The sequence below is a fragment of the Papaver somniferum genome, chromosome 2, assembly GCF_003573695.1.
Source record: "Papaver somniferum cultivar HN1 chromosome 2, ASM357369v1, whole genome shotgun sequence".
Taxonomy (NCBI): domain Eukaryota; kingdom Viridiplantae; phylum Streptophyta; class Magnoliopsida; order Ranunculales; family Papaveraceae; genus Papaver; species Papaver somniferum.
The window spans coordinates 10,573,127-10,597,004 of NC_039359.1; the positions used below are offsets into that span (position 1 = coordinate 10,573,127).

The 23,878-nt window shown below is 37.0% G+C and overlaps 1 long non-coding RNA gene across 15 annotated transcripts; it reads right to left on the reverse strand.

Annotated features, from left to right (window-relative positions):
- Positions 1-18,971: 18,971 nt before the first annotated feature.
- LOC113346890 lies at positions 18,972-23,535 on the reverse strand. 15 transcript variants are annotated; one of them, XR_003358664.1, is made up of 9 exons: positions 23,294-23,535; positions 21,793-21,899; positions 21,194-21,272; positions 21,012-21,089; positions 20,739-20,928; positions 20,181-20,622; positions 19,694-20,015; positions 19,478-19,589; positions 18,972-19,152 (listed from the first exon to the last, which is right to left on the reverse strand). It is a non-coding gene; the product is annotated as an uncharacterized LOC113346890 (long non-coding RNA). The 15 variants fall into 15 exon arrangements; XR_003358656.1 differs by having other exon boundaries at positions 20,181-20,270; positions 20,377-20,474; positions 20,554-20,622; positions 21,012-21,899; XR_003358665.1 differs by lacking the exon at positions 21,194-21,272.
- Positions 23,536-23,878: the final 343 nt, after the last annotated feature.

Sequence of the window (23,878 nt, forward strand, 5' to 3'; positions counted from 1 at the left end):
TGAATTATGGTGTGGATGAAGAAGTTGAGGTGAATTATGGTGTGGGTGATGGAGATATTGTGCCAGTCACACAATCTCAGACAGAGCCATATGTTGTTGAGTGTTTGATTGAAGATGAGGAAACAAGTCAGCATATGACACAAGTGTCTGAAGATGATCCAAGTCAGCATCCAAGTCAGACTGCAGTAACAACAGAGCATCCAACTCAGACTGCTCAGCATACCCAAACTACAACTCCACATAGGTCACCTGCAACAAAGAAGAAGCTTGCATCCAAACCTCAAACTCCACAGAAGTCACCTGCAACAAAGAAGAAGCTTGCATCCAAACCTCAAACTCCACAGAAGTCACCTGCAACAAAGAAGAACAAGAGGAAGGAATCAATTATTGCACTAGATGAAGAACATGATACTGTGGATGAGTTGTTAGATATGCCTGAAGAAGAGCTTGATGTACTACCAGAGTGCACCAATCTGAAGACTCCTTAAATACATGAACTTCCAATAGAAGATGATTATCATAGTGGAAATTCATCAAGTTCTGAAGGTGAATTTAATGATGAGGGTGAACCTGATACTGATGTGGATGAGGAAGCAGGAGAAGAAGAACCTGCAAGGTACAATGAATATAAAAGTGATCACCAGAAATATGATGATATGTATGCTGATGTTGAGAGTGAGGAAGTTACTGAATGGACTTGTGATACTGAAGAGGTTGAGGAAGGGTTGATGTGGCCCAATATGGCAGAGTATAAGTTGTTTGTAACTAAATTTTGCATTGCCAACAATATTGAAGTTGAGAAGTTTAAGGATGATCCAACAAGATTGAGGTGCAGATGCAAAGTCAAAAGGTGTCCATTCAGACTCTATGCTAACAGGTAAGCCCAGTTATACCATATTTAAGTATGGGCCTTTTTTTGTTTGTAACTTAATGATATCTAACTTTACACTTTGTGGCCACCATTGTGATTTTCAGTACTTGGAGAGTGGCTTTCTTTGTGATGTTGTGGATGATAAAGGTTTGCTGAAGTTTTGGAATGAATCAGATCAAGATGTTCCTAATGAAGTTCATTTGTTCATGACTCATGAGGGACCCCTAAAAGTTGTGCTACCAGGTGAACAAGTTGAGGTGAATTATGGTGTGGATGAAGAAGTTGAGGTGAATTATGGTGTGGGTGATGGAGATATTGTGCCAGTCACACAATCTCAGACAGAGCCATATGTTGTTGAGTGTTTGATTGAAGATGAGGAAACAAGTCAGCATATGACACAAGTGTCTGAAGATGATCCAAGTCAGCATCCAAGTCAGACTGCAGTAACAACAGAGCATCCAACTCAGACTGCTCAGCATACCCAAACTACAACTCCACATAGGTCACCTGCAACAAAGAAGAAGCTTGCATCCAAACCTCAAACTCCACAGAAGTCACCTGCAACAAAGAAGAAGCTTGCATCCAAACCTCAAACTCCACAGAAGTCACCTGCAACAAAGAAGAACAAGAGGAAGGAATCAATTATTGCACTAGATGAAGAACATGATACTGTGGATGAGTTGTTAGATATGCCTGAAGAAGAGATTGATGTACTACCAGAGTGCACCAATCTGAAGACTCCTTCAATACATGAACTTCCAATAAAAGATGATTATCATAGTGGCAATTCATCAAGTTCTGAAGGTGAATTTAATGATGAGGGTGAACCTGATACTGATGTGGATGAGGAAGCAGGAGAAGGAGAACCTGCAAGGTACAATGAATATAAAAGTGATCACCAGAAATATGATGATATGTATGCTGATGTTGAGAGTGAGGAAGTTACTGAATGGACTTGTGATACTGAAGAGGTTGAGGAAGGGTTGATGTGGCCCAATATGGCAGAGTATAAGTTGTTTGTAACTAAATTTTGCATTGCCAACAATATTGAAGTTGAGAAGTTTAAGGATGATCCAACAAGATTGAGGTGCAGATGCAAAGTCAAAAGGTGTCCATTCAGACTCTATGCTAACAGGTAAGCCCAGTTATACCATATTTAAGTATGGGCCTTTTTTTGTTTGTAACTTAATGATATCTAACTTTACACTTTGTGGGCTTTTTTGTTTACAACAGGCAACCAGATGGGCATACTATCAAGATCACTAAGTATATTCCTAAGCATATTTGTGTGAGTAGAACTGGTACAGGCTACAATAGGACGGCAAACTCAAGTTGGGTAGCTAGTGTCATTGAACAAGATATTAATGAAGATGATTACTCATTGCAACCTAAAAAGATCAAAAGTAGACTGCAGACAAGGTATGGTGTTGTACTTAGTTACTGGGTTGCTTGGAAAGGTAAAGGTAAAGCTTTAACAAAGAAGTTTGGGTCTTATGAAGATGGGTACAAGTTAGCACCTGAGGTTATGGATCAGATAATGAAAAAGAATCCGAGGAGTATAGGTGTCGTTTCCACTGATACTGACCATGACTTCAGTTATTGTTGCTTGGCATTTGATGCTTTTTTGACTGGTTTTAAGGATGGATGCAGGCCATTTATAGGTCTAGTTGGGTGTTTTCTCAAAGGAAAGTATGGTGGAGTGTTGCTTTCTGCAGTGGCACTTGATGGAAACAATGGTATGTATCCTCTGGCAAAGTTTATTTATGATTGTGAAAACAAGGAAAATTGGATTATTTTTCTCAATGTAATCAAGGATAGATTGCTAGAACATCCTGCTCCATTAACATTCATCTCAGATAGGCAGAAGGGATTGGTCCCAGCACTTGAAGAAGTGTTTCACTCAAGTAGGAATAGATTCTGTTTTAGACACATATTTGAGAATTTTAAGACCAAAGGCCACAAGGGGACTCACTTGAAGACATTAGCATGGGGTGCAGCAAAGGCCTACAGGAACACAGATCACAATAAGTATATGACTACCATGGAAACAGATAATAAGAGGGCAAGGGATTGGTTTGCTGATATCCCAAAACATTTGTGGGCAAGATCTACTTTTGATACTACTTCAAAATGTGAGCATGTGACAAATAATTTTTCAGAAAGTTTTAATAATTGGAGTTTGGATGTAAGATCCAAACCTCTGCACAAGATCCTTGAAGGGTTTAATTTGAAAATGATGGGTCTGATGTTTGATAGAAAGATGAAGGTGAAGGAATGGGAAGCTGAAGGTTTAGTTCTTGTCCCTAGAGCTGACAGGATAATCAAGAACAGGATTGAGAAGAAGAGAAGATACCATTTGTATGGTTCTTCTGAGTTCTGTTGGTGTGTGAAGAACCATCAAACCTCAAGTAGATGGAATGTGGATGTCAAGGAGAAGACTTGTAATTGTAATGTATGGGAACTTACAGGAATACCCTGTGTACATGCTATTGCTGTTGATTTTCACCTTAGACTGGATATCAATAGGTCAGTTAAACACTTCATGCTAACTGTTCGTAACTTCAGCTTCCATTTAATAATTCATTTGATACTTTTTGTTGATTTTGTGCAGTCTGGTGGATGATTATCACAAAATCTCATCTTACAAAAAGGCTTATGCTGGAAAAGTTGTTGCATGTGATAGTCAAGATCACTGGAATGAGGAGGTCAGTTAGTAATGTCATTTAATGAAATTGATTAACTGTTAGCATTCATTTGTATTATTTAGTTGAGTGTAATTGTTTGTTTTTTGTACTTGATAGCATCCAATGGTGGTGTACAGGCCTAAGTTCAAGATAAAGACAGGTAGACCAAGAACTAAGAGAATTAGGTCTGATGTAGAAGGAGAACAACCACACAAGAAGGCAAAGAGATCTTGTACCAATTGCCAGTCTACTAAACATAACATTAGGACTTGCCCAACCAGAAATGCAAGGGCTACACCCCCAAATGGCAGTGGCAAAGGAAGGGGCATAGGTGGAGGCACAACATCCTCATCTACACCAACACAAGGCAGAGGAAGGTCTGCCCCAATGTCAGCATCAAGATCATCCACTATTGTAAATTATCAGAATCTATATGGGACTATGCCAGATGGAATGAGGGAACCAAATAGACCAGCTTCTCAGACATTCAAGCCACCAAGATGCAGGATTTAACTAACAGTATGAGCATCTTTTTTTGGAACTTAAGACTTTTACTTAATTACTAATTATGCTATTACATAATACTACATAGCAATTGAACAGTAGCTAATGAAACAGATGATGAACTGCCTTTTTTTGTGAATGCTATTACATAACAATAGCTAATGATGAAGCAGATGATGAAACTGCCTTTTTTGTGAATGCTACATAAGACTTTTGTGAATGCTCTTAGTTTTCTTTTTGTTCTCCCTTTTCCACAGTCACTGCACCTTTAAACCTGTCACATATTTCTGCAAACATACTGTCACTAACATCTGAATCAATGACCATTTTCATGTCATGTGTTTCAATTGAATATTTCCCTTTGATAAAACACCCATCAAGGCCAGCTACTGGTGTGATTTTTTTGTTGGATGCAGGTGAAGCTTCTGGGAATTGTGAAACCCAATGAGAATCACTTCCACACTTGAAGCACCCATCCCCTAACTGTTGTGTTTTCTGTTTTTGGTATTTCTGTTACAACAACTTTATCCAACCACTCAAATTCATTACACTTTGGTTGGTTTTGGCATCTCAAGAATCTCCTTCCTTTGTTGGCTTGAGTGTTTGCTTCCCAAACTCTATGCAAGCCATCACATTTTCTACATTTGGAATAGAGGTAAGAGCATTTCATGGCTAAATGGGTAGTTCCCCTGCAAATTTGACAGCTACACAGATGTTCAAGACACTGCAAAAATATGAAAAGTTCTTTAGTTTTACCTCCTAACTGTAAATATAAAAATTAGTGTTACCTCCTCTAATGGTGGTTTTACTTACATCGGTGGAGTTTGAAGATGAATCACCCATAGTTCTGGCAGCACTTCAGATAGTGAGATTGGTTTTGTTTGAAAAGAGCAGGTCTGTGGTAATGGATTTAAGGAGAGGTGCAAAATATTTTCTCTTCATATATGCTTTATATAGAACTGGATGGTGAAGATGACGGTTGCAGGTGACTGTTGAAGGTGACCGCACAAATTCGACCGTTGAACGGTCGAATCTCAGAAAATCCGACCATAACACGTGTCTAGCCGTTGGATGATCATACATGAGGGTATTATGGGAAAGTATAAAATCCACGTGTAAGAAATTGTCCAGCTGTACGAAGCAGCTGACTCAGCTAACTGGGTTTGGATGGAAAAAGTGACGAGAGGAGGTTTCACTAATATTTGTTTTGTAGGGGAGGTAAATCAAATTATGATCTTCGCCAGGGGAGGTATCGCAAATTATCCCAAAATCTTTTATTAACTCATGTACACAAACAGATTTATCAATTCGCAACTGGTTGATTTTGAAATGTTTCTGGGTATGTTTAAATTCTCAAATGCACTAACTGATTTGGTGTATGCGAACTGAATACTGATTTTAAACGGTTTCCAGAAATTTTATACTTTTCGTACGCAAACTCAATTGGACCGTTCGTCAATTTTTTGATATAAAAGATTGATGAACCCCGAAACGACAATATTATTCACAAATTGTTTTCGACAGTGCGCGACTTATTTTGTTTTGGAGAATAGTCGAACTTCATCATTGTTTGGTGGCTCACGAATAATTTAACCATTGTTTTTGGGCTAAATTTTTGTGCATGGTCCATAGATATGCGATACACATTTTATTTTGCAATTTAAGGTAAACTTCTCACGTGCTAACATGAAGCAATTTATATTGAGAAGTTTAGTTTACTTGGTATAAAAGTAATTTGTATATATGAAAACTAGTTCACGAACTCAACTTTGATTAAAAGCTACATAGTTGTTTTCATTATAAATAGGGGATTTTCTGCATACTAAAATCTCAATCCAGGCATGATTTTTCCTAGTAGCGGCTAGAGTCGTCCTTTAAAGACTTAGGTTTTCTAGAGAAACTGTATTAGGTTTAGGGGTGGACTTGGGTTGGGTTAATCCACCCAACCCATGCCCAACCCGAACGTTGGCCGGACATGGGCAACATATGTCAAAACTTTGGGCATAAATTTTATAAACCCGGGTTAAATTTGGGCAAGCATGGGCACAAATATTTCTAATCCAAACAACCCGCCCAACCCGAAGAACTATGATATAGCTAATTAAAACTATTTTTATAATGACATTATTATCTATTTAGTGTAATTTTAGATATTATCTTCACTAATAATGAAAACATAAATTATATTTATCTCATTAATCATTCAATATGAAAAAAATTATATTATTGTAAATAATGTACATTTATTTGGAAATATGAGATAAATGGAGCAATTGGATCTTATTATTACTAAAAAAAATTATAATCATATTAAAAAAATCGTATGGCCAACGAAACGTGGGCCAACCCGGGGAACCCAAGGAACATAACTTGGGCGTACTTGGACAGCATCTCTGTGGGTTCCACGGGTTCGATGGGCAATCTGGGAAAAGGATTCATATCACGGGCTTGCCTCGGCCAAGCCTTCTAACCCTCCAAACCAACCCAAGTCCCACCCCTAATTAGGTTACGAATTTTGAAGTCTTCACTAAGGGATTCATGAGGCCCCGGTCAGACTATCTTTTACCTAGTATTTCTTGATAACTGGAATCTTATCTTGATTATTGTAACTCTTGTCTATCCTAAGGTTCGCCTCTTCTGCTATATGGTTATTCAAGAACTATCTTTCGGGGAATAAGATTGATAGAAATTATGAAGTTCTTGAAAAGGAGAGGGTACCAAGTACACCACCAATTTTTTTGTTCGGAAGCCTGTATAAGATAAAACTTAATAAAATTGTAAATAAATCTAAACAAATATCCATAGATAATATGTATGAAGAGTTTTTCTCTATCTCTTCCACAATCAATATGTCTAGATTTAAAGGTTTGTGAACCTTATTGTGTAGAAGAGCTCTTGGAAAATCTCACAATTAAATATGCAAGATATTTCTAGTCGTATCCAAATCAAGAAGACTTAAATTCTAACCAGTGTGAAACTTGCAATCTATGTTTCAAGATACGAATTCAACATGAGCGAGTCTTGTTTTTTATCTGAGTTAATACGGACTTAACTATTTAGATTGATTACGTACTATATGTGTTATTCCTTTTATAAAGATTGTAGTTACCTAAAATCTGTGAGAGGCTAAATGGGATTCTAGGGTTTGTGAAAGTGAGTTATGAGAGGTTGAGTACGAACAGTCTTCGCCTAAACCACGCACAGTGGTCGTTCAAAGGCTGCTCCAGTCACAGGGAAGAGGCTTAGGGATAGTCTTAGGGAGGGAAGCAGATGAAGAGAGAGATCATAGAATTCTAGGGTTTGAAGAAGAATTACTCTGAGAGTTTATGAGAAAGTTTTGTTAGCTTGGAGAAATATAGGAGCTATTTATAGCTGAATTCTCTAATCTCAGGTCGGTGAAGATAGGGATTGCTTATCGTGCAGAGCACTTCTCCCGTCTCTTCAGGAATAGATAAAGATAAACTAATTTGAGTTTATCTCATTATTCCACCGCCTTTACTCTCTTCTGCGGTGAGAAATAGGCCAGGTATTTCCCACACGTGTCATAGACCACCAGACCAAAACCCTAATTGATATCCCTTCGTTTGTGTGAAGCTAAGTCAGCCTTTGTGATGATATTTTGAGAGAGAAATATTCTCTTTAGCCGAGTTGGCCAAGATAGAGAGATATTCTTTGATTTGTGATAATTACTAGGATGAGTCAAGTGAAAAGGTATGGAATGTCTCAGAAATCGTGTGTAGAGTGTCATAGAAGATGAGGTTGAGGTCCTTCTCTCCATAGCCGGTCACATATGTCATGTGGACACCTTATTATTGCTTGTGGGTCCCTTTGTTGAGCATATGGAGCTCAAGAGAAGTTATCCACGTTTTTGGATAGATGTGTACAGTCCAGACCCAATTTACTAGTCGTGAATGTGTTTGAGACGCTGACAAAGAGGCCCGAGGTCTAGATAAGGCTTGTGCCTAAGTCTTATTCTTGCATAAGACTTTTCAGACGAGATGGTTCAGCTCGGATGAGGCCATCTGAGATTTGGATGACGCTTCTGGAGCTGTCTGAGATTTGGATGACGCTTCTGGAGCTGTTTGAGATTTGACCGACCGATTTGAGACCGTCAGAGATTTGGATGACGGGTTTGAGGTCGTCAGATATTTGGATGACGAGTTTGAGGTCGTTAGAGATTGAGGCCGTCAGAGATTAGGCTGACGGATTTGAGACCTTCAGAAATTTGGCCAACGGGATGAAGTTTGTTCGAGACTTGGCCAACACGATGGAATCTCTCTGAAATCAGCTGGGACATTTTGGGAGAGAAAAAAAAGGCTTGCACGTCTAATAATGTCTCTGCGAGACTTCGTCTCACTTGTCTTTGACCATCTTATCTTGCAGAGATGTTCTAGGAATCAATTGTGTCTGTATTTATGGGGCCGACATGACCAATGTATCTCGAAAGGATGTTATATGAGTATGTCGAAAGGGCCCAGAGGTAGAATAACTAGCGTATCTCGTGGGGATGTCCTAGGAATTATTCGGAAGCCTCGGTAAGTCGAGCCGGAGCCTAGAGTATACATGACCAGTGTATATCCCGATGTGTACTAGGAATCAGTCCTTGATCTAAAACAGGGTGAGTCGTGCTTACAGGAGACATGTATGTCTCCGCTCTGGGTCAGAAGTCCATCGTGGATGTTTTTATGCATTTACAAATCCTACGTGACCAGCAATAAATCGTTGAGGATGTATACTAGGAATCATGGCATCACAACCAGTTGCGCCTCGCGAAGACATGCTGAAATTGTGGCTGTTCTGATTCATAAATTTGCCGGGGAAGTTTTACGCTATACGGAACTTACGTGACCGGCAATATCTCGTCCAGGATGTTAGCTAAAAATCACGACATCACGACCAACAGTGTCTCGCGGGGACGTATGTTAGAAATCGTGGCTATGAATACCTTGAGGACCAAGGGCTTAATCTCTCCCATGGGAGTTGAGTTTTGTCTATGGTCTAGAAATGACGCTTATGGCCCTATCCAAATTTCATCATCTACATTAAGTCCCCTACTCAGAGTAGAACCTGGATTGTTCTATGATGAGTATATAGATGGTGAAAAATCATTCAGATACGAAATTACAATCCACTCGGTCTTCTATACTTGAGGATTTCCCGGATTGATGTTTAGTCTTTGATTGTTATGACTCTGATCTTGGAATCGATTCTGGAATTTGGAACTTCATGGGATTTTGTGTTAGACGTTAATGGCATGATAATGAAGTCTTTATGAGATAAAATTTCCGTCTTGAGCGAATGGAATTTGTTAATTAGGGTTTACTTGGCCAAAATCCTAATTTTCTCTATTTGTGCATCCTTGAGATTTCGAGTTTGTAAAGCCGAGTATGTGGGGAAGAGAGAGTATTTAAACGTCTTCATGGCTGGCCTTGATGTTGGCGAAGAGCCGTCAGAAATTATATGCACTTACTTTTGAAGTTACGGAGTCCCTATCCCATGTAAATTCTGAATTCAGGCTTGTACTATACCTAAACCCTAATTTCTCTTTTGTTAGATTCTGACTCCTTCAGACACTCTGGAGAGTCTTGACGAGGCTTGGAAGGTATGCATATGAAAAGACGAGGGTACCCAAATACACCACAATCTTTTAATTATCCACCTATAAGTCCTCTTACCGAAAGTGATCGTCTATGGACAAGGGCGAGATAATGCAACAAATCGGTACTCACACTTTGTGTGATTGTATATGGATACGAGATCGAGATAGTACGACTACGAAAGTGTGATACTTGATAATAGGTTCGGACTTAACCAAACTCTATAAGATCACTATCAAGTATATCGGAGTTAATGTTAGTGTATATTACTTTTAATTATAATAAACAATTATAATTGCGGAAATGGAAAAGTAAAAGACACAACAAGATTTTGTTAACGAGGAAACTGCAAATGCAGAAAAACCCCGGGACCTAATCCAGAACTGAATACTCTCAGAATTAAGTTGTTATACAATATATAAACCAACTTCGTATACTTGAGACCAATCAACTACCCCTAGTTCACTTAGTTTCCTCAGTATCCATGCGCTTCCGACTTCGATGAGTGCACGCACTGGAACAATTCTTTTGGATCGTATTCCAAACAGTAAAGGAATAACAAATCTGTTTGGTAATGGTGCAGTTTTTGCAAGTCGTAAGAAAGATTCGATCCTCGGACTTTAATGAAGATTTGGTTTTTGATTATTAAAACAAAACACTAAGACAAACTAATTAAATTTGATTTTTGGTTTATCAAGGAGATATGAATCTGGGGTTTTGGATTACACTACTTCCAATATTTGTAAACTCAATAACAATTTCTTTGAAAAAATACTCCTACTTTACTCAAAACAATTTCGAACCCAATCTAATGCTTTGGAAGATAAAACGTTACAAGCTCTTTTTATGACTCTCGTCACTATTCTAAGGCCTAATTTTTCTTCGCTTATAAAAGATCGAGAGCTAAACTACCCAACACAATTTTTACGAAGCATATAAAGAAGAGAAAAAATTTATAAAAACTAAAAGCACAAAAATGAAGTAATTATGTCAAAAAAAAAAAAACTAAAATTTACTCATCGAAAATAGCTTCTTCCAAAATCCTAGAAAAGAAATTTAGCTACTCATGAATCGAAAAATAGAGAAAATTTCATTAATCATTGTATTCAAAAAGATATAAATATGCTTACAATGATTTCCAGTCACTAAAAGCGTTTAGCCACAAAACTGTTACAATATCCCAGTTGTGAAAGATCTAATGCAGCTAAAGACGGACACGATAAACTGGTCTTGTGGTTGATTAACGACAGACTTTGCGACTGTTTCGGTTAGGCTATGTTCTTCGTGTTCTTGAGTTTTGCAGCAGCATAAGAATTTCAGAAACTCTCAAAATATTTGATACTAGCTCTCTATTTCTTCTCAGGCTCTCCGTATGCCGACTCTGACTCAATTCAAGGCTATATATACACCACGGAACCCTAAGTTTCTCGATTAAATCTTCGAAAATATTTTTCTTCTTCTTCACGTCCAAGTTATGGGATTATTCTCTTCTAAACTTCCTTGCTTGTTTCAATTGTTTCCAAACTTATCAAAACTCTTCTTTCATTAACAGATATGAATCATATGAGGATATTATTCCCTATTTTCCACATAACACAATCTTCCCGTAACTTCTTCATGCCGAAAATATCACAGAGAATATCTTATTTCCCTGTTTCCTTCAATCCATGTAAACTTTCTTTCTTTCTCAATTCCAACTCATATACCAGCCCTGTTAAGTCGTAAAAGGATAATCCCAACCCATTTCATCGATTTAATCTCTTTTGAAAACTTCCAAATCCAAACAGCACCTCTCGGGTCTTCAAACTCCCTGATTTGCTTCAAATAACCAATCCAACCCAAATGGATTGAAGAAATCACCCATGTCCTCCATGTTTATCCTTAACAGGCCCAATAAAACTAAATCCAGCAGTTGAATCTCATTAAATCTCGGCCAAAACTAAATCTGGTTCGTGAAAAACCAGTTTTTCCCGCCCAAATTCAATTACAAATTGTTGAAGATGACTGTCCCTTATCTAGTCCGGGGGTGTCTTTAGTAAATGGGGTGTATTTAGCAAATTTACGGGTAAAAATAGCAATTATGGGTTACAAGTAGTAATTTGGGTTGTGATAGTTAAACTCTTGGGGTGCCCTTATCAACTCCTCTGGGTGTGTTTCCAACATGCTTTCAGGATGCCTCTAACGCATTTCTGGGGTGTCTCCAGTACTTTCTCCCGAGGGTTCAAATGCCAAAACACCAATTCTTCGAATTCTTCCACCAACAACAGTCGTCTCTTACCTCTCAGATCCACTTCTTTTCTTCAATTTTTCTACATCACTAAAGCTGACATATTTTTTAGACATAACTTGCATCACTAAAACCGACATGCTTTTCAGATAGAGATTAAGAAATAAAAGCAAATAATGAAAAATAATTTGCCTCCAACAACAGTTGCACATGAAATGACACTTTAGCTCTTTTAAGCGACGTTTCTTCTTCTTTTGCTCCAAAGTACCTAAAATTCAAAATTAAACATAAGATACATAATTTACAAGAAAACTTAGCAAAGAAAGCATAAACAATGGATAAATATCAAGGTGATTTAGACATATATCACATTCCCCCACACTTAGACTTTGCTAGTCCTCGAGCAGAGTTATTAAACTCTAGGTGGCCCTAGTGGCAGAGTTATAGTCTCAGGAGGGTTTATAAGAGGTGTACCCACAAAACCTTTATTCCAAACCCTACCTATCTGTGAAGAACTCAGGAATTACACTAAATAATCTCCTTGGTTGGCATACTCTCATTCATCACAAGAGAAAGTACCCTGATGCTAATCATATTCATACATATAAGTGACAGAGTTCTACTCAGATAGTCGCATTGTGGACATCAATAATCGAAATCACACAAATGAATAGATTAAGAAGATGGATTATAAAAATAGATAGTTCAAAACAATGTTGTCTAAGGTGAATGGTGTTTCCCATATCTGTCTAAAGGCCTCCGCCAAGATGAACCTATGAATTCTAATGGATTGAGATATTGGTCTGGACTAATATCAACACAGCTTAGCATATACAAGGGAACCAGCGGTCGATAATCTTAATTCTAGATCAACTCAACTGGCATATACAAGGGAACCAACGATTGATAATAAACTTTTCATTTTTATATTTTATATTTTTTAAACTGCATGATTTGATCTTTTGGATCCAAGCGCATGCTTCTCGTCAGCAGATTACATGATAGTTCCCATGGATCTTGCGTTCCACGCTTGTTTAGGCGACGGAGATAGGGAAAACACATACATATTGCTATTCAAATGTTATATATATATATATATATATATATATATATATATATTTAATCTATTTGGTCTGGTCTCTTTATTATTTTAGTAACTCAATCACTCTATTCCATCCCGGCAGTGGTAACAATTCGATGTGTGGGCCCCACCAAATCACTTAGAGAAACATATAAGTTTTCAAATAAAATAAAATAAAAACAGAACATAGTATGATGATTCCATTTTAACACATGAACTCTGTTTTTATATGAATAGACTCTGTTATTGGGTTCCTCAACTCCTAGAACCAAGATGTTTCCATCTACTTAGATTGGTTAGTGTCATCCTGAATTTGCACAAATTTCTAGGCTCTGGAATTTGTTTTTTTTTAATTAAGACTAACTAAAAGTTTTTCACTCATCCCTAAACTTAAACCTAACATTGTCCTCAATGTTTCAAATTAAGGTGCAATAGCAAAAATATAAATAACAAGAGGAATAAAGAGATAAGTTAGAAAGATAGTACCTGGATGAAGCATAGCAATCCTTCCACGAGGAACAAGAAAGAAATAAAAATAAAAACAAAACTAATGTACAACAAAAGTCGGTTCCTCCGGAGGGACCTTAATATCACCATGTATGGGTTGCCTCCCATTAAGTGCTAAGTTTGGTGTCTTCAGCCAGACTTTGTTACCTGTAAAAATTAATCCTGGTAGATAGGATCTCTCAGCTCCGATTTTTCTATTGGATGATTGGGTAACTCCAAGAATGGTTTCAACCGTTGACTATTAACCTTGAAAGTTTCTCCATTCTTAGGATTTTCAACTTCAACTACACCATGAGGAAAAACAATTTTGACAAAGCATGGTCCGGACCAACGAGACCTCAATTTACCAGGGAAAAGATGTAGACGAGAATTGTAAAGGAGAACTTTTTGACCTGGTTCAAATGTCTTTTGAATAATCAATTTATCATGAAATGTTTTTATTTTATCCTTGTAAATTTTCTTACTATGGTAAGCATCATTATGAATTTCTTCTAAACCACTGAGTTGTAGTCTACAGTGATCACCAGCAGTAGATAGATCAAAGTTTAGTTGTTTAATGGCCCAATAAGCTCGGTGTTCTAATTCTACAGGCAAGTGGCAGGCTTTACCGAAGACAATTTTATACGGAGACATCCAAAGTGGAGTCTTAAAAGCGGTTCGGTAAGCCCACAATGCTTTTACTAAGCGCAAAAACCAACCCTTTCGGGTAGGGTTGACAGTCTTCTCTGAAATGTGTTTAATTTGCATATTAGACACTTCAACTTGGCCACAAGTTTATCGGTGGTGAGGTGTAGAAACCTTATGAGTAATGGAGTATTTTTTCATGAGAGTCTCAAAAGACCGGTTGCAAAAATGGGAACCACCATCACTAATGATTGCTCTTGGCATACTAAATCGGGAGAAAATATTGTCTCTAACAAACTTGATCACAACGTGGCGATCGTGTGTCTTGGTAGCTATTGCTTCAACCCACTTAGAAACATAGTCAACAACTAATAAGATGTAAAAGTTGCCATAGGAATTGAAAAAATAACCCATAAAGTCTATACCCCACACATCAAATATTTCTATTATTAGTATAGGACTGAGTGGCATCATATTACGTAGAGTCAACTTTGCTAATTTTTGACATCTCTCACAATTTTGACAAAATAGGTGGGAGTCCTTAAACAGAGTTGGCCAATAAATATCGGATTTCAAAAACTTTGCAGCTGTTTTCTTAGAACTAAAGTGACCTCCAAAAACTCTGGAATGACAAAAAGTCAAAACACTGGAGATTTCGCTGTCAGGAATACAACGACGGATGATCTGATCAGGACAATATTTGAATAAGTACGGATCATCCCAGAAAAAGTACTTAACCTCATACAAGAATTTAGCTCTATCCTGTTTAAACCAATGGTCGGGGATTTGACCAGATACCAAATAATTGAAAATGTTAACAAACTAGGGTAACAAAGAGATGGAAAATAATTGTTCGTCGGGGAACGTGTCAAGGATTAGTTTCTCGTCATCTCTAGTCTCATCAAGGATACGAGATAAATGGCCAGCTACTATATTTTCAGACTCTTTCTTATCACGAATGTCTAGAGTAAATTCTTGGGACAACAATACCCATCTAATCAGCCGAGGTTTTGAGTACTTCTTTGAAAGGATATATGTGAGGGCGGCATGATCAGAATAGATTATGACCTTAGACCCTAGAAATATGATCTAAATTTCTCCAAAGCAAAAACGATGGCTGACATTTCTTTCTCAGTGGTAATGTAGTTTAACTGGGCATCGTTTAGGGTCCTAATAGCATAATAAATCACATTAGGTGTTTTATCACGTCGTTGGCCAAGGACAACACCAACCGCATAATCGGACGCATCACACATGAGTTCAAATGGGAAGTTCCAATCGGGTGGTTGGATGATAGGGGTAGTAGTCAACAACGATTTTAGCTTCTCAAAAGCTGCAACACATGCTTCATCAAATAAAAAGGTAGTATCTTTAGAAAATAGGTTCGACAGAGGTAAGGCAATCTTGCTAAGTCTTTGATGAAACGACGGTAAAATCCAGCATGGCCAAGGAAAGATCTAACATCTGTTATATTCTTAGGTGGTCTTAATTTTGAAATTAGTTCAACCTTGGGTTTACCAACTTCTATTCCCTTAGATGACACCACATGTCCGAACACTGTTCCAGATTTAACCATAAAATGACACTTTTCCCAATTAAGGACTAAGTTCTTTTCTTTACAACGTTATAAAACTAGTGTAAGGTGGTGCAAGCATTCATCGAAATACGATCCAAAAACCGAAAAATCGTCCATAAATACCTCGAGAAATCGCTCAACCATGTCCTATAAGATACTTAGCATGCAACTATGGAATGTTGCGGGTGCATTACGCAACCCAAAAGGCATACGCCTATAAGCAAAAGTACCAAATGGACATGTGAAGGTTGTTTTCTCTTGGTCCTACGGTGCTATAAGGATTTGGTTATAACCAGAATATCTATCTAAGAACAATATTGGATGTGGCCAGTTAATCTTTCTAACATCTGGTCGATGAACGTGTTAGAGCACTACTCGGTCGAACTCGAAAGTGTTGCTATCTCAAGCTTGTTTGTCAATGTTAGTGATCAAAACTATAAGTCTTGATTTCTAGTCTACTTATATTGATGTCTCGAACTAGGATATATTACATAGTTGAGCATTAGACTTCACGACGATCATCAATTGAAGACGAAGAACTAATAAAAAGGCGAGGGTACCCAAATATACCTCAAGCTAAAACTTTTCCTACCTATAAGTCCTTTCTCAGAAAGTGATTGTCTATGGACTGAGTCGAGACAATACAACTAATCGATTTACACTTCGTATGATCGTCTATGGATATGAGATCGAGACAATACAACAACGAATTATGTTTACTTAATAAGAGGCTCGGACTTAACCAAACATAATACGATTACTATCAAGTAAAATAGGAATTTATGTTTGTGTAGTTTACTTTAATTATAATAACAACAATTATAATTGCGAAAAATAAAAGTAAATGACACGGCAAGATTTTGTTAACGAGGAAACCGCAAATGCAGAAAAATCCTGGGACCTTGTCCAGAATTGAATACTCTCAGGATTAAGCCGCTATACAAAATAAACCAACTTCGTATAAATAATACCAATCAACTAAACCTATAGTTCACCTAGTTTCGTCTGTATTCCCACGCCTCCAACTTATGAATAAGTCAGTACTTGGAAAAATTCTTGTGGTTCGTGTTCCAAACAGTAACGGAACAACAAATCTGTTTGGTAGCAACTCTCTTCAACCAAGTGATGTGAGTTCGACAAAGGCTCTTATGTTTATCTCACATAAACTCCTTCGTCGGGTTCTTAGATCTATCTTATTCTCAACTACCGAAGTAATTGTTAAGATTTTGCAATCAATACTTTTAATCTCAAAGAATTGTATTGATGCTGATCTACACAACTAATCAATCTAATCTACCACAAGGATAAACCGATTGTAGTTGGATCCTCTATACCGAAACAAGTATTGTGCACACCAAAGATTATGAACCCCAAATCATAAATCTTCAATATCTTCTTTGTCTTCAAATTTTCTTAGATCTTCAATAAAAACCTGCACACAACAACTTGAATCTCTTGTGATCAATCACGCACAGAACGGAGTCTGTTAACAACGGATTATCACAAGATCGTCTTTAGAACTACAAACAATCTAAAGATCCCTGTCGAAACTTCGATCTAGTTTGAGTGAATCTTATATCAGAAGAGAAGATTATCAAGCATAAACAAACTAGGTGCAATCAAAGTTCAACCACCGTTAGTCAATCAAATCATTCGAAAAAACAAGATAAACCGCAATTATCTAGTTACCACAAATGGTACTAATAGAACTTCTCAATCCCAAAGAAGATTTTAAACTGAATGGCCGTAATAGATTTCGCCTAATTGGGTTACTCTCTTCTCCGAATCGGCGGCTTCACCAGTAACAACACAATCGAGGAAGTTTGTTGTCACGAAGGATTAGTTTTCTAGAAATGCAAACTTCAAGTATTTATATGCAGACAATGAATTTTGGACACCAAGGAATTTCCAAAACAGAAAATATTCTCAAGATATGCAATAAAGTCCAGATTCGGTTTTCATAATTCCTGGAAATTCTCTGTCCAAAATAATGACCGAAAATCTATTTGGAAAATCTCTAACTAGTAAATGCACGTTACTAATTCTCTTTTTCCTAAAATAAAATTAACAACCTTAATTAAAAGATTCTTAACTTATTTATGTTTCGATCCTGGGATTATCTTTCTTTAGCTATTAAGGAATAACTTTGAACAATTAAAAATAAGCGTTACTGCACATGTTCAAAGTATGTCAACATCCTTGCTTTGTAAGTCCTTTTTCATACTTACAATCTTGAAACCGATTTGCCACACTTCCAAACAAGTTTAGAATTGGTTCATCTGACTTTCAAGAACTATGTGATTGATCAAGAACACTCAATCACAAATCATGGGTTTAGTGGTTCTACCAAAACAAGTTTCGGTTTTACCTCCATGTGGGTATTGTGCATAGTCATACTAGCTTTCCAAAATTCGGTTGACTAGGTACTAGGATCGGTTCCCCACATATATATGGTATCTAACTTGTATGTATTGCAGATGTCCATAGGATCGGTTCTCCTTTGCCTAAAAACGTGTTGCACATGTCCATAGGATCGATTCCCCTTTCTGCTATAAACTTGTTGCACCTCATACAAGGATCGATTCCCCTTTGTGATGTGTTGCACCTCTTACTAGGATCGGGTCCCCTTTACCCAGAGTTGGTCTTACACAAATCACAAACTCGATCATACCATCTCAGGTTATTACTTAAGATCGGTTTCACTAATAAAAGTCATACCAATACATAAGCCAGGCCTTTGTGAATAGTTTTACCCAGAACATAAACAAGTCATGAGCGGTTATACTAAATCACACGTATTGGTTGTTCACAAGATATGCAATGAATAAAAATACCAATAACGCATGACGATTTCCTTTTCGATTTACAAAACAAGTTCATGAATTTATTTCCTTAAAACACATATAAAAACATTGTTTCCTATAATGAAATCCTAACCTCATACCCATACATAATCACAATAGCATTTAAACGATTATGTGGATGTCTTATCTACAAAGTTTAATGGTTAAGCAATAAACCTCGTATTGTATTCCTTAATACTATGTCTATCTAGAGTTCAATCATGCTTCGCAGTTTTGTTTTCAATATGCATGACTTGAAACAGTACACCAAATTTAGTGATTCGCAACTGGCGGTTGCAAAGTGGGGTCGCAACAGTTTAGCTCTGTTAAGAAAGTCAATGTTGCAAATTTTCGGAACTGGAATATCGCAACAGCCAAATGCAATTGCAAAATTTTTGTAACATCATAAAAATAGTGGTTTTGACCGGTCAAAACCAGGTTCAAAACTAGAATTCCCTGTACCAAAATGAAGTTGACCCTGTTCATTCATAATCAAATTAATACAACAAAATCAAGTTACCCCTGTTTTAGAACCAAAACTACCTAATTAATGAACTTAACAACAAACTCAAAAGAAAGAAAAAAACAAAGCTTTCAGCTGCTTGTACACCTTCCATAGTGTGTTACTTCTCCAAATCCTGGAAAAATATTCAGAAGGATAGTGAATTCCAAATAACAATGAAGACAATTAGGAAGGAAACTTTTCGATTCAACCAGGTCAAACATCAAGCTTCAACCAAGAATGTAACAATAACAATAAGCACAAACCAAGGGTACTGAGACTACTAGGCCAGAAGACATCAAGCATGCACAAAACGAAGGTTGTGTGGTGGGAATATGAAGAGGAAATCCATATTAAGTATCCAACACCAATGTTTTCTTGGGTACTGAAGAAATAGGAATCTCCGCTGCTCATATGCAACAATAAGCTAACTGAAGAAATAAAAATAGATTCTCGCTCACCTGCTCGAAGGAGATTAGAGATCAAAAATTCTTTTTCTTTGATGGTCGCATTTACTTGCCTATATCTCTGTTCTAGATCGAAAAGTGAATGTTCAGCATTCTCGAGTTTATTCTGCAGGCGAAAAGTAACAGAAAATATAATAAGTTTTTGCACAGCAGAGAAAAAGATTAAAAAAAAAAAAGGTTTCGAGCATAACCACTCCAATGGTAAATTACCTGAGTCTTTTCGAGTTTTTCACTCATTTCTGCCGTCAACAATAACTGAGCATTATGAAGGTCCTGGACCCAGCAAGATCAACAAGGTTAACCATTCCACATTTGATTTACAACCCATCAAACAAGTAGCTCATCAACTTTATAAATTAGTGATCTTCCAACCTGAACCTGCACCAACAAAGATGATGATGATAAAGTTAGGACATGACTGAGGTCAGACCATAAAAAAAAAAAAAACTGTAGATAATAAGGATAGCAGTAGTTCAAAAATGACAATTGTCCATATATCTCAACAGACAAACAACCCAGCAGAGAAGACTCCCTGCAAAGTATAACAGAAATTATAAGCAAGTGGAAATCAACCGATCACTAGGTTCTGCACATTAATAAGACTTATAAATCACTCTATAATTTGAGTTTGAAATTATGTTAAGCTACCAAATATATGGTATACCACTTCCTAAACACAACAGTTCAGCAAACATACCGGTAAATGTGGCAACTTCGAAACAACTTTAATGATTTCCCTGGATGCTGCACCCTCTGGGAAATTCAATCTTCCCTTATTTATGTATAACTGTATATTTCTCGGCATGATATTTTATAACGAAATGGACAAGTTACCAGATGGAACATTTTAAAAATAACCACCAAGAGAAAACTTAAACGATGAAATCACGTACCCAACTCTCTTCAACATGTGACTTGGTATTGACCTCAATATCCTCTCCATAATGGCCAGGTGCTCTAAGTTCTCGTGCGTCTTAAACAATGTCTCTCCCTTCAAAAACAATGTGTTTCAGCTTTTTCATACAAAAAATTACGTAAACTGAAATAGTAGGTGGCAGCAAAGCGAAAACCTATCGAGCATAGCTCAATTAAGATACAACCAAGACTCCAAATATCACAAGGGTAACTCCATCCAAGTCCTGCATAAACCCAAATGAATATCACATAGTCAAACAACAGAAGCTAGTGGCTAAACACATGAACCTAAAATATCAGATACAAGATATGAATATGACTGGAAGTGTCAGTAACTTACCAAGAATAACCTCAGGAGCACGGTAGTGTCTTATTGATACAATGTAATTGTGATCACGACGATCATAAGTTGCACTAACCAGCGAGACTGCGAGGAAATATTCAACTCACGAACCTACATCTTGCAGAAGCGTCTCATGTCGAACGATATCAATAGATGTAACATCTCCAGATAAACCCTTTAAACTCATCTGCCGAAAATATGTATATACATAAAAGTTTACAAGCTAATTACTAGCTGGAAGAGAAATAGGGTTTATGCAAGATATCTTACCACAAGGGATGCCACTTGATCAGGAATCCTTCCAGGCTGGTTCAATTTTCGAACCAAATCCTGATACTCATTATCACCCTACCCCAAGGAAAAACCCAAGTGAACTTAACATGAAAAAACAGGTATATTCAATTGTATCTTAACAAACATAAGAAATACTATAGTAAGAAATCCAGCATTACCTATTCAGATCCCAAGGACCAGAACAAAGATCAATAAAACACAAGTTGCCTTTCTCCGTCAATACAAGTAGGTTTCATACTATTAATATCCAAATACCCAGGGCAGTTGCAATACATATGGGGGACAACATGCAGTTCAGATGCAAATTACAATTTAGTTGAGGAATTAGAATATGAAACAGAATATCCGACATGCTGAGTGTTACACAAAACAGAAGATCACAAAATTGTATCATGTACAACGGATCTAGAAGTAACGAACGTGTGATGGATAAAATGATGCCAAGTAACTAGAGAAAGAGCATAGAGAAGTACGACACACTGAAGATAAAGACGTTGCTACAATCTGCAATAGCAAACAGAATTTGGCAAGGAAATATACATTGTATCCATCAATTTCTCACCCTAAACAAAAAAATAAACAAAAAACAGATAGATTCCATCACAATACCAGAGTGAACTTATGAGGAAGGATACACATAAATTGGGAGCTTGATATTAAGGCTACTGCATTGTATTTTTGCTTACCCTAGGCATTGTTGTCAGAGATTCTAGATTTCTTCATACTTGACATCACAACCAACAAGGCAACAACAAACCTCAAGAACTTGTCATCTCCTTGGTATCTTGCATCTGCCTGATCCAAACATTGACCAATATGGATCCAGCATCCTCCATGCAGCCTTTAATCTCAGGCAACGACCACCTGCACATGGAACCACCCATATTTATGTATTTATCCTCTCAAGAGCAGACATTCGATTATGAAACAGATGCTATTAAAGTCATCAACCAATTTTATTTTATTTTTGAGTTCTATCATATAGGAGAAAAGAAAAATCACTCCAGACAATAGTTTACTAGTTTTAAAATACAATCTCAATAGGTTCTCTCCTTCCCACTCTGGAAAATAACAGTAACTCTCTGTCATTACTATGCTCCCATCACGAAGAACTCATATGACAAGCAACCAACTTGATTTTTTGGTTCATCTCGATAGGTTTCAAACCTGTAACTGTGCAGGGCATATAATGTTTATTGGTAACTTAAATGAACGTCAGCCGTCTAGATATTATGCAGCTATTCAGCTTTCCTCTGTTTCTAGTCCCACCTAATGCAAGGTTTCCTGCCATTTCAGTAATTTATGATGATCTAACAATAATTTTGTGGGTCGAAAAGGCTATTCACCTTAACCATATGAAAAGTCGAATACGATCCAAATCATAAATTAAATCTAGCTCAAAAGATAGTTGATTACAAACTTACACTCTAAGAAAAAAATTAGCATTTATTTCATGAAGGCATGCCTAATCCTTGTTCATGGATTTGATTTTTAGTTTTATTTCTCTCCATTTTCTTCTCTTGTATCCATATCATAGTATACGCTTGTTAACTACCTATTATGAGGATCCAAGTTGCATTTATTTTATATGAATTATCAAGTTTATTTATGAGCGTAAGACAACACAGAAATAATCACACTATAAAACTTTCATAGAGCACACTGCCACTTCCATCCGGCATCAACAGAGCCAGAGGCCTTATATTAACTGAGCTTACAGGTATTTTAGTTTAAATACTGTAGGGAAATACATGGTTTCCTAGTTTATGATAACTTCCATATATAACTTATGCATATCAATTGCAATATTAATTAGTTCATTCTTATCATGAATCTTTTTCATATAAAAACCATTTCATTCCATACTTGTGATAATACTTATGCACCAGCGAATGATCTAATACATCTACACTGTAAAATCAGTGCACAGTCAATCCAGAAAACCTCCTGGCCGCAATATGTATTACGTTTTTTAACCTAAAACAGCTAGCCATTTGAAGACATAAAATAAAACATCGATCAGCAGAAGAAAATTTACAGTGTTATATGAGTTCCTTTCGACCTCTTTTATTGGGAACAACGGGTTCCTATTCTTCCTTACCTCATCCTCATTTTGCAAAATCACTATCACATTAGAAATCAAATTCGAGATAAAACAAACCCTAACTTTCAAATCTCAAATCATAACTTTCAATCTCAAATCCAACCCTAACTTTCAAACTCCACAAATCCAATTACCAATATCATTCTCAACAAACCTATTCAATCTCAATTCTTGCAGCAAAACCCCGATTCATCTCAGAACGTTAACATAACCTCAAACCCTAACTTTCAATTTCTGCAGCAGGAACCTTAAATATGATTGAAGTAAATATATGGTTAGAGTTATATATGTGTTATCAATCGAAAATATGCAGAACAATGATGAAGAAGGTAGGTTTTTATTGAATGGTGTCAACAAACTCCATTGAGACTGAGATAAAAGAGAGAAAGAGAGAAGAGAGAATGAGAGGTCTTCGGTCTGCTCGATAAGATATGAGATAGCCGAGTCAGTTTTCTAGCTGAATTGGCTGAATAACGAGTCAGTTTAAACTGTGCCCACCCACACTCACGAGTGGCACATGTGAAAAACCAAAATGTTGTGAATCGCAACTAGAACAAACAGTTGCGAGTTTAGTAGCAGTTTCAAATTGTTGCAAAACTTTTGCAACTGAAATTCGCAACAGCTACTAAGCTGTTGCGAATTCTAGTTACTAATCCTTGAATATGGTGTAGTGAAAGATACGTTAGGGAATGAAACCGTTCAAGTCAAATATCACTAACCTCAAGTGGAAGGATGATGT